Source organism: Lagenorhynchus albirostris, chromosome 11 (assembly GCF_949774975.1).
Source record: "Lagenorhynchus albirostris chromosome 11, mLagAlb1.1, whole genome shotgun sequence".
NCBI classification, from domain to species: Eukaryota; Metazoa; Chordata; class Mammalia; order Artiodactyla; family Delphinidae; genus Lagenorhynchus; species Lagenorhynchus albirostris.
The window spans coordinates 58223533-58231827 of record NC_083105.1 but is presented as its reverse complement, the minus strand read 5'-3'; positions in this window follow the sequence as shown (position 1 = coordinate 58231827).

Genomic DNA, 8295 nt, shown 5'->3' with positions numbered 1-8295 from the left:
ACCATAAGCTTCAGGCATGGACTTTGCCCCAGAGGGACACACCTAGCTTTTTAGTAGCTGGTGGGAATGGGCAGAGTCAGAGGGGCAGGGGACACCGTGCGGCTCGGCCTCCACGCAGTAGGCATATGGCAGGTGCTCCCTAGAGTGGAAGCCCAGCCCTCCTCAGTCTTTCCTGGGGGACTGAGTAGGCAGGGCGACCTGTGCAGGACGGGACTATTACAATGGTCAACGCCACTCCCTAACAGGAATAAAAGAGCCACATCCTCCTGTGCTGCATTGCTGAAACTGACTGGGGGAAGGGAGGGAAGCAGGAAGGGAAGGTGGGGCAAGAAGGGGGCACGGGCTGCCTTCTCCCTTCACTCTGCCTTCCCCAAGCTTCGGGAAAAGGGAGCACCTGTCACTTCCTGTAAAGTCACAACGGAGGGAGCAATAATAATGACTATCGCAACCTTTAGCAATCAGGTAGTATGTACTACGGGCTAGGCAGGCTCTAAACACTTTACATACACTAATTCACTTGATGCTTACAATATCCCCATGAAGTAGATACTATTATCATCCCACATTTTCTAGATTAAACAAAAAAAGTTAAGATTTTAAATAACTTGGCAGGGAAGGGAGAGAAGCAGAAGCAGAGCTGGGAGAAGGCATCTTCTTTGGATTTAGATTTGAAAGAAATGGGAATAAGATTGGTTGGAGGTGGGGGAAGCAGCCCCCACATGGGGCACCCAAAGATGTGAAAAGAGAAGTACAGGCAGGTTAAGGAAGGACTCACCCAATACTGGAACTAGGGTGTAACTTCAGTGTCTCTTGGAGACTGGTGGATGAAATCCCAATTCGACAGGAAGGGAGCATAGGAGTCCCAGGCCCCAAGGCTGGAGAGGTGCCCTCGTTAATGGGAGCTGTCCATGGTGTCAAGGAAGACAGGAGATATTCGACCCTCTTCTTCCCAGCGTCCAGGATGCTGACCTTCCTCTGTGCAGCCTCCTCCAGCCAGGGCTCCCTGTGCCAGTCAGGCCAGGCGAGCCCTGAGATGGCTGCTCAGCACAAAGTCCGAGGCTGTTCCTGCTGAGGGTGTGGCTCGCTTAACCCTTCACAGGCCTGCAGCCCCAGAGGGAGACACTCAGTCGCATGAGAAAGCCCCCTCTAGGTAGGAAGGGGTATCTGGCTGGCCTTAGCTGAGGGGTTCAAGCAGAGTTCTTGCTCCATTGCCCCCAAAATTTGGAAATGAGGGCAGAAGGAGCAGACTTTATAGCCAAGGAAAAGCTTTTTCCAAAAGTCAGGAATATTGTCAAAGAGGAAGTTAGGCTGGGGTGTCTTCTAACCAAAGAAGTAGTACCTCCCTCAAACCTACCCTTCCTATCTTGTTCAGAGCCAGGGGGTACTGATGACATGATTGGAAGAACTAAGCAGACAAAATCCCCAAATTTCTCTCCACTTCCCTCCCCCCATGAATCAGACCCCATCATACAGGTCCAAAGATTAAAGTTAGTGGTAACAACTGACATTTCATTCATTCAGTGAACTCCCACCTATGTCACCTCATTGAATCACACCACCCTGTGAGGTAGGCAGTGCAGACTCACTCCATTAAAAAGGAAAATTAGAGACAAACACCGAGGCTCAGAGAGGTTACACAATGTGCCCCTAGTTCCACAGATGGCACGTGGCAGAACCAGGAACAGAAAAATGCAGCTTCCTGACCCTAAGTTGGCCACAGGTTCCAGCCCAAGTCCTGGTATTTCTCATTTTATTCCTTCTTCTGTGCTAGAATACCGAATAAGACCCTGGGATGCTCTTTCCTGGGCACTATCTCAGCTGGAAATAACTCCCTCCAGTGGACAAGAAGCTTTAAAATCCTATTTCCCAGGGTACCCCCTCATCCACCCAGGAAAATTCCTAAACAGCAGGCTCCCTATGCCCACCCCCCTCCCTCCCAGGCACGCACAAAGAGCAAATTAGGTCATTACACACACTTAGCTGAAGACAGAGACTTGATGCTCCAACTCCCAGCCACAGCTGCTTGGTTCAAGGTCCAAACTCTATTGCTCTCACAGAAGCACTCTGCATAAACCTGGCCCATCAGCAATTCCATTACCAACCTGCCCTTACATAAATTATTGATCTACTAAATATATATATATTTGAAGGGGGTAAAAAGCAAGAGGCGAGAGAGAGAGAGAGAAAGCTGAGTGGAAGTGACATCAGAACATAATCCCATGTACAGGGACAGCAGTATCGCAGCAGAGGCAGAAATGACTAAAGTTCCCCTATTTTGCAGTGGAGGAAACATACCTAGAGTGAGAAACCACTTTCCTAGGATCACACCGCTGCAAACCTGGCAGCGCCAGGACCAGAACACAGGTCTCCTGTTCTCCAGGCCAGAAATCTGCAGCTGCCTACAACTGAGGTTCATTTGTGTCCATCCACAGACTCATTTACCAAGTGCCTACTATGTGCTCACATGAGAGAAGTGACTCTAAAATGAGATGGCAACCTCAGGCTTAGAAACAATGGCATGAACATCACAGCTAGGGTGACCAACCATCAATGGTTTGTCTGGGACCTGAGATGAGTTTTCTGGACATGGGTATTTGAGTGCTAAAACCAGTAAAGTTCTGGGCAAACGGGGATGAGTGGGTCATTCTAAATTAACAAGGTACAAAATACACATCCAACTCAGCTGGGATTTGAAGATCTGTCAAAGCACTCTTGGGGTGGAGAGGAGGCACAGGGGATGCAGGGTTGTGATCTGCTTCCCAGGCAAAACTGAAGCAACTGGAGCTTGTTGGTCTTCCTCCACTCTGACTCTGAAATTCCCTTCCTTATCCCCCCATTAGAATTTCTAGTTGCGTAGGGGGAAATGAGGGAACTTTTTTTTTCTTTTTTTTTGCATTGGGTCTTCATTGCTGCGCGTGGAGTTTCTCTAGTTGTGGAGAGCAGGAGCTACTCTTCGTCGCGGTGCGCGGGCTTCTCATTGTGGTGGCTTCTCTTGTTGCAGAGCATGGGCTCTAGGTGCATGGGCTTCAGTAGTTGCAGCACGCGGGCCCTAGAGCGCAGGCTCAGTAGTTGTGGTGCACGGACTTAGTTGCTCCGCGGCATGTGGGATCCTCCCGGACCAGGGATTGAACCCGTGTCTTCTGCATTGGCAAGTGGATTCTTAGCCACTGAGCCACCAGGGAAGTCCCATGAGGGAACTTTTTGAGGTGATGGAAATGCTCTATAACATAACTGTGGTGGTGGTTACACAACTGTCTCCATTTGCCAAAATTCAGCAAGATTTAAGACTGGTGAACTTTATTGTATTGTACAATTTTATAAATTATACTTCAGTAAAGCTGGCAAAGAAGCACTAGAAGGAGCAGCAGCAATTCTAAACCCTTCAATGCTGACTTCTGAGAGCTGTGAGGGCGGCAGTCTAATTGGTCTAATTCACACTCACTAGTCCTCCCAGGGACATTCACTTTTTTAAAAGATGTTACACAATAAAAACACAGGAGTTTTCAGACATGGTGAAGATATTTTGGTGGTAGAGGGTCTTTTTGACCATCACAAACTATCTGGTGTCAATTAGTAACAACATTGATCAAGTACAGTTGACCCTTCAACAACACAGGTTTGAACTCCCTGGTCCACTTAAACTCAAGATTTTTTTCAATAAGTACTTACTGCTACTACATGATCCATGGGTGCCTGAATGTGCAGATGTGGAAGCACAGATACAGAGGGCCTTCAACTGTAAAATTATAGGTGGATTTTCCACTGGACAGAGGCTTGGAGACCCTAACCCTCCCCACCCCCGATTTAAGAGTCAGCTGTGCTACTATGTGCCAGGCAACAAGCTAAATGCTATCCAAAGTGAGGTCCACAGACCAGCAGCATCTGAATCACCTGGGAGCTTATTAGAAATGCAGAATCTTGGGCCCCAACCCAGACCTACTGAATCAGAAGTCTGCAGTTTAACAAGCTCCCCAGATGATTCCTATGCATGTTAAAGTTTGAGAAGAACTGCTTTACACACCTTATCTTTTTTTTATCCTCACTAAAACCCTATGATCTTGCAAACCTGGCAATTATGCTTTAAGTTTTTATTAATTCAACCATTGATGATCATCCAATGTCTCTTATTTACCTAGTTTGGTTGTAGAAGGAAGAGGAGAAAAGATGTCATCGGTGTGCATTAATCTACATAAATTTACATATGATCCACACCCTGTTTTCTTCCTATTTCACCAACTGTCTTTGAAAAATGGACAGTGGATTTCCATGTAGTCAAAATAACTCAGAAGGGACAGGTACAGAATTAATGCAAATGCTATAATGGATTCCCAGAGCAAAGAAAATAGCCAAAACATAAAAGAAAATGGAAGGTACCAGACTCCTTCCTAATGCAGAAGCTGGGCCTAGTCATAATTGAAGTTTTTTGTTTGTTTGTTTGTTTTATTTTTGCTGCATTGGGTCTTCATTGCTGCACACTGGCTTTCTCTAGTTGCAGCGAGCAGGGGCTACTCTTCGTTGTGGTGTGCAGGCTTCTCACTGCGGCAGCTTCTCTTGTTGCGGAGCATGGGCTTTAGGCGCACAGGCTTCAGTAGTTGCAGCACATGGGCTCAGTAGTTGCGGCATGCGGGCCCTAGAGTGCACGGGCTTCAGTAGTTGCGGTGTGTGGGCTCAACAGTTGTGGTGCATGGGCTCTGCAGTTGTGGCGCACGGGCTGTTGCTCTGCGGCATGCAGGATCTTTCTGGACCAGGGATCGAACCCGTGTCCCCTGCACTGGCAGGCAGATTCTTAACCACTGCACCACCAGGGAAGTCCAAAACTGAAGTTTTTATTCCATGCCCCCTAATACTCACTACAGTCCTGCTCCCTTTCACCCTACATAAAGCTCTTGGCAGGCATCTCACAGCTGGATCCATAGGTCTTCCCCTCACCCCAATTGAGAAACAAAAGAGATACTTTATGCCATTAAAAAAAGAAAAGAACTAAAGTACAGAGTAGCTCCCTGGACCAGGAATAACCTATACACTGTTTTCCTATGAGACAGCACAGTGGTACAACCTTCTGCTCCTGCAAGAATACCCCTTAGAGATCTGGCATCCTGGGAAATCATCCAGTCCAAGGAAGTAGACCAAGACAGACCCAGGATGGGGAGCAGTAGTTAAGAAAAAAAGGAAAATAAATGGCATACAAAACAATCTCATCAGAAAGATGAAACAGAAGAGCTAATTGCTGATTACCTGAAAACAAGAGATCAAACAAGAAAAGTGCATGTTCGGGACTTCCCTGGTGGCGCAGTGGTTAAGAATCCGCCTGCCAATGCAGGGGACACGGGTTCAAGCCCTGGTCCGGGAAGATCCTACATGCCGTGGAGCAACTAAGCCTGCGCACCACAACTACTGAGCCTGCGCTCTAGAGCCCGCAAGCCACAACTACTGAAGCCCGTGCGCCTACAGCCCATGCTCCACAACAAGAGAAGCCTCTGCAATGAGAAGCCCGCGCACTGCAATGAAGAGCAGCCCCTGCTGACCGCAACTAGAGAAAGCCTGTGCGCAGCAACGAAGACCCAACACAGACAAAAATAAATAAATTAAATAAATTTTTTTTTTTTAAGTACATGTTCAGGGCTTCCCTGGTGGCGCAGTGGTTCACAGTCCACCTGCCGATGCAGGGGACACGGATTCGTGCCCCGGTCCGGGAAGATCCCACGTGCCGCAGAGCGGCTGGGCCTGTGAGCCATGGCCGCTGGGCCTACGCGTCCGAAGCCTGTGCTCCGCAATGGGAGAGGCCCCAACAGTGAGAGGCCCGCGTACCGCAAAAAAAAAAAAAAGTACATGTTCATTAAGAGAAACCACTATATAGTCTATAAAACTTTATTAAAATTGGGATTACTTACAAACTTGTACAATAAAAATGAAAAAATATATAATAAGACGTCATTGTTTTTCCTTACAGGAAAGAGTGAAAATGAGACCCATGGCAAAGAGTCATCCCTGATCATTTTGTTGCTTTCAAACATTCATGAACTTATTTTAAATATAAATGACAAATCTTTTAAAATAACACTAAGGCATTACCCACAGGCTAAAACTTACCCAGTAACTCCCTATTTCACCATCAATTCTAGAAACTTGATAAAGGGAGGCAACTGCAGGCTGTAACAGTTCTAACACTCACCTTATGAGCTATCTATTATGTTAATAAGAAAAGAATGTTGTCCATGCTGTAGAAAATTTCGGAGAAGGTGGTTTCACCATTTTCAAGTTATTGTCAAGAGTGTGAAAAGGAAGATGAGACACATGGGCGGGGGGTATGGGAGACAAAAGCCCCAAATTTGGGGATACTGTGTGCCATCCCCTTCCCCACTAAAGTTGTGTGTTGACACTGGTGTGAATCCGCTTTGTTTATTCCCAGCAGTCTCTGGCTCCCATCATATAAGGCACCAAATTCCCTTTTCAAGGTAATAACTGTCTAGAATCCAACTCAATAGCAACTGAATCCATAAGCTAAGTTACCAAGAGATACCCCCGGAACACCACAATTGCATAGGTTTCCCTAAAAATCAATTTCTGCTACATCAAAACATAAACAAAAGGTTTTAGGTGCATTTGCCTGTGCAATGGCTATTTTATGTTTATTACTTGGTTTCAGTGCCTATGTAACATGAAGGCATAATAAATCTGTCAAACTGTCCTCTCCTTGATTCAGATAAAATTCTTGGCATTTCAATATAGGTTATTATCTCTTATGTCAGACCCGAGTCCAAAGGAATACTAGAAGGACATTTAATTTCCTTTTCTCCTACTTCAACTTTCACTACTCAATTCAGAGAAAAGTTATGAGTACACAGCTAGGAACCATTTTTATGTAGGCATCCATCTGGGCCCATCATTTTTTCTGGAACAACAAAAAGATTGAGGGCAATTGCATAATCCATTCCCAAGCCTTTTATGGATATCAGGGCCTGGGGGAACTATCTGGCCTATTTGGGTCCTTTCATTCATCAACTCTCTATTGTATATGTAAAGTGGGGATTGGGTTGAAGGGAACACAGTCAATGAAGAGAAGGCTAGGCCCTAAAATGGGATGTATTAGCACAAAATGGAACACTGGGACTCAAAGTCTATCATCAGCAAAATCCTCTAACTAACATAAAGGTCATGAATTTGGGGGAAGAAGTAAACTAGTTTTGGTGGGATGAAGTGGCTGATAGGAATTTCTTATTAAAAGATATCAAAGTTGCTAAATTTTCCTTATTATCAGTCATTGGTTCCATGGGTCTTCTGAAAGTAATCTGAGTGGGAAAGTGAAGGGGAAATGTTTTAGGCCAGTTGGCTCTTGTATTCCCATTAATGGGAGTCATGCTCTACACAACTTGGTCAGACCCATTAGGGGCAATAGATTTCTGATGCTGATGGGACCCAGAGCCCTAGGGCCAATTTACAGCTTGATATTTGCCGAGCAAGATGCTGACATGGCAGCAGACGTAGCTCCAATGTCCAGCTCACTCCACAGTTATCCCTTCAATCCTTCTTGATGAGATCTGTCTGAGACGAGACTATGCCGAAACTGCAAGAGCTGTAACTGAAAATTAAGTGGGGGCTTCAAGTAGTGACTGAGCCAGCAGACTCAGTGGCCAAAAGGGAGACAAGAACAGCTCCTAAAAAAGGTTTACGAAGTCAAGCAATCTCCAGGCGCACAGAGGCTCTGAAGCATCTGGGGCAGAGCCACACAAGAAGACAGGGCAAGGACACAGCACACCAGAGGCACCGTCCTTCACTGTCTGAGAGCAGCTCTCATGCTGCAGGACCCATTGTCATTGCCACTGCCTACAGCTCAGTTCTACAACTACCAGACAGGGAGTAATAAACTGAGTTTGATTTTACTCATCCCAAATTCAAACACAGTGAGAAAAACTCATCTTGAGATGGAAACTGTATATCACAAGGGGTTTACTAAACAGAAAAAGACGAGAATCTTTCTCTACTTCACAATGCTTTCTTGCTGAAATAAAGACATGAGTCGGGAAAAGTCACACTGGAGGCAAGCAACCATGTCTCTAAGTAGTTAATATGGGGAAGGCACCAAAGTCTCCAGGGAATCCTGAGACCATTTGTACAGCCGAATTATTCTTTCAAATCAGCTTAGGCTCAAACATGCTAAGTCTCGATTTCTATTAATGAGGCAAAAAATAGTAAATTTCAGCGGTCTTAACAGTTCTTTGTAGAGAGATAAAATGTTACCACGTACATAATTCACAAAGATAGAAAGGTTTCCTAATATAAAGCAACTTTAACCCA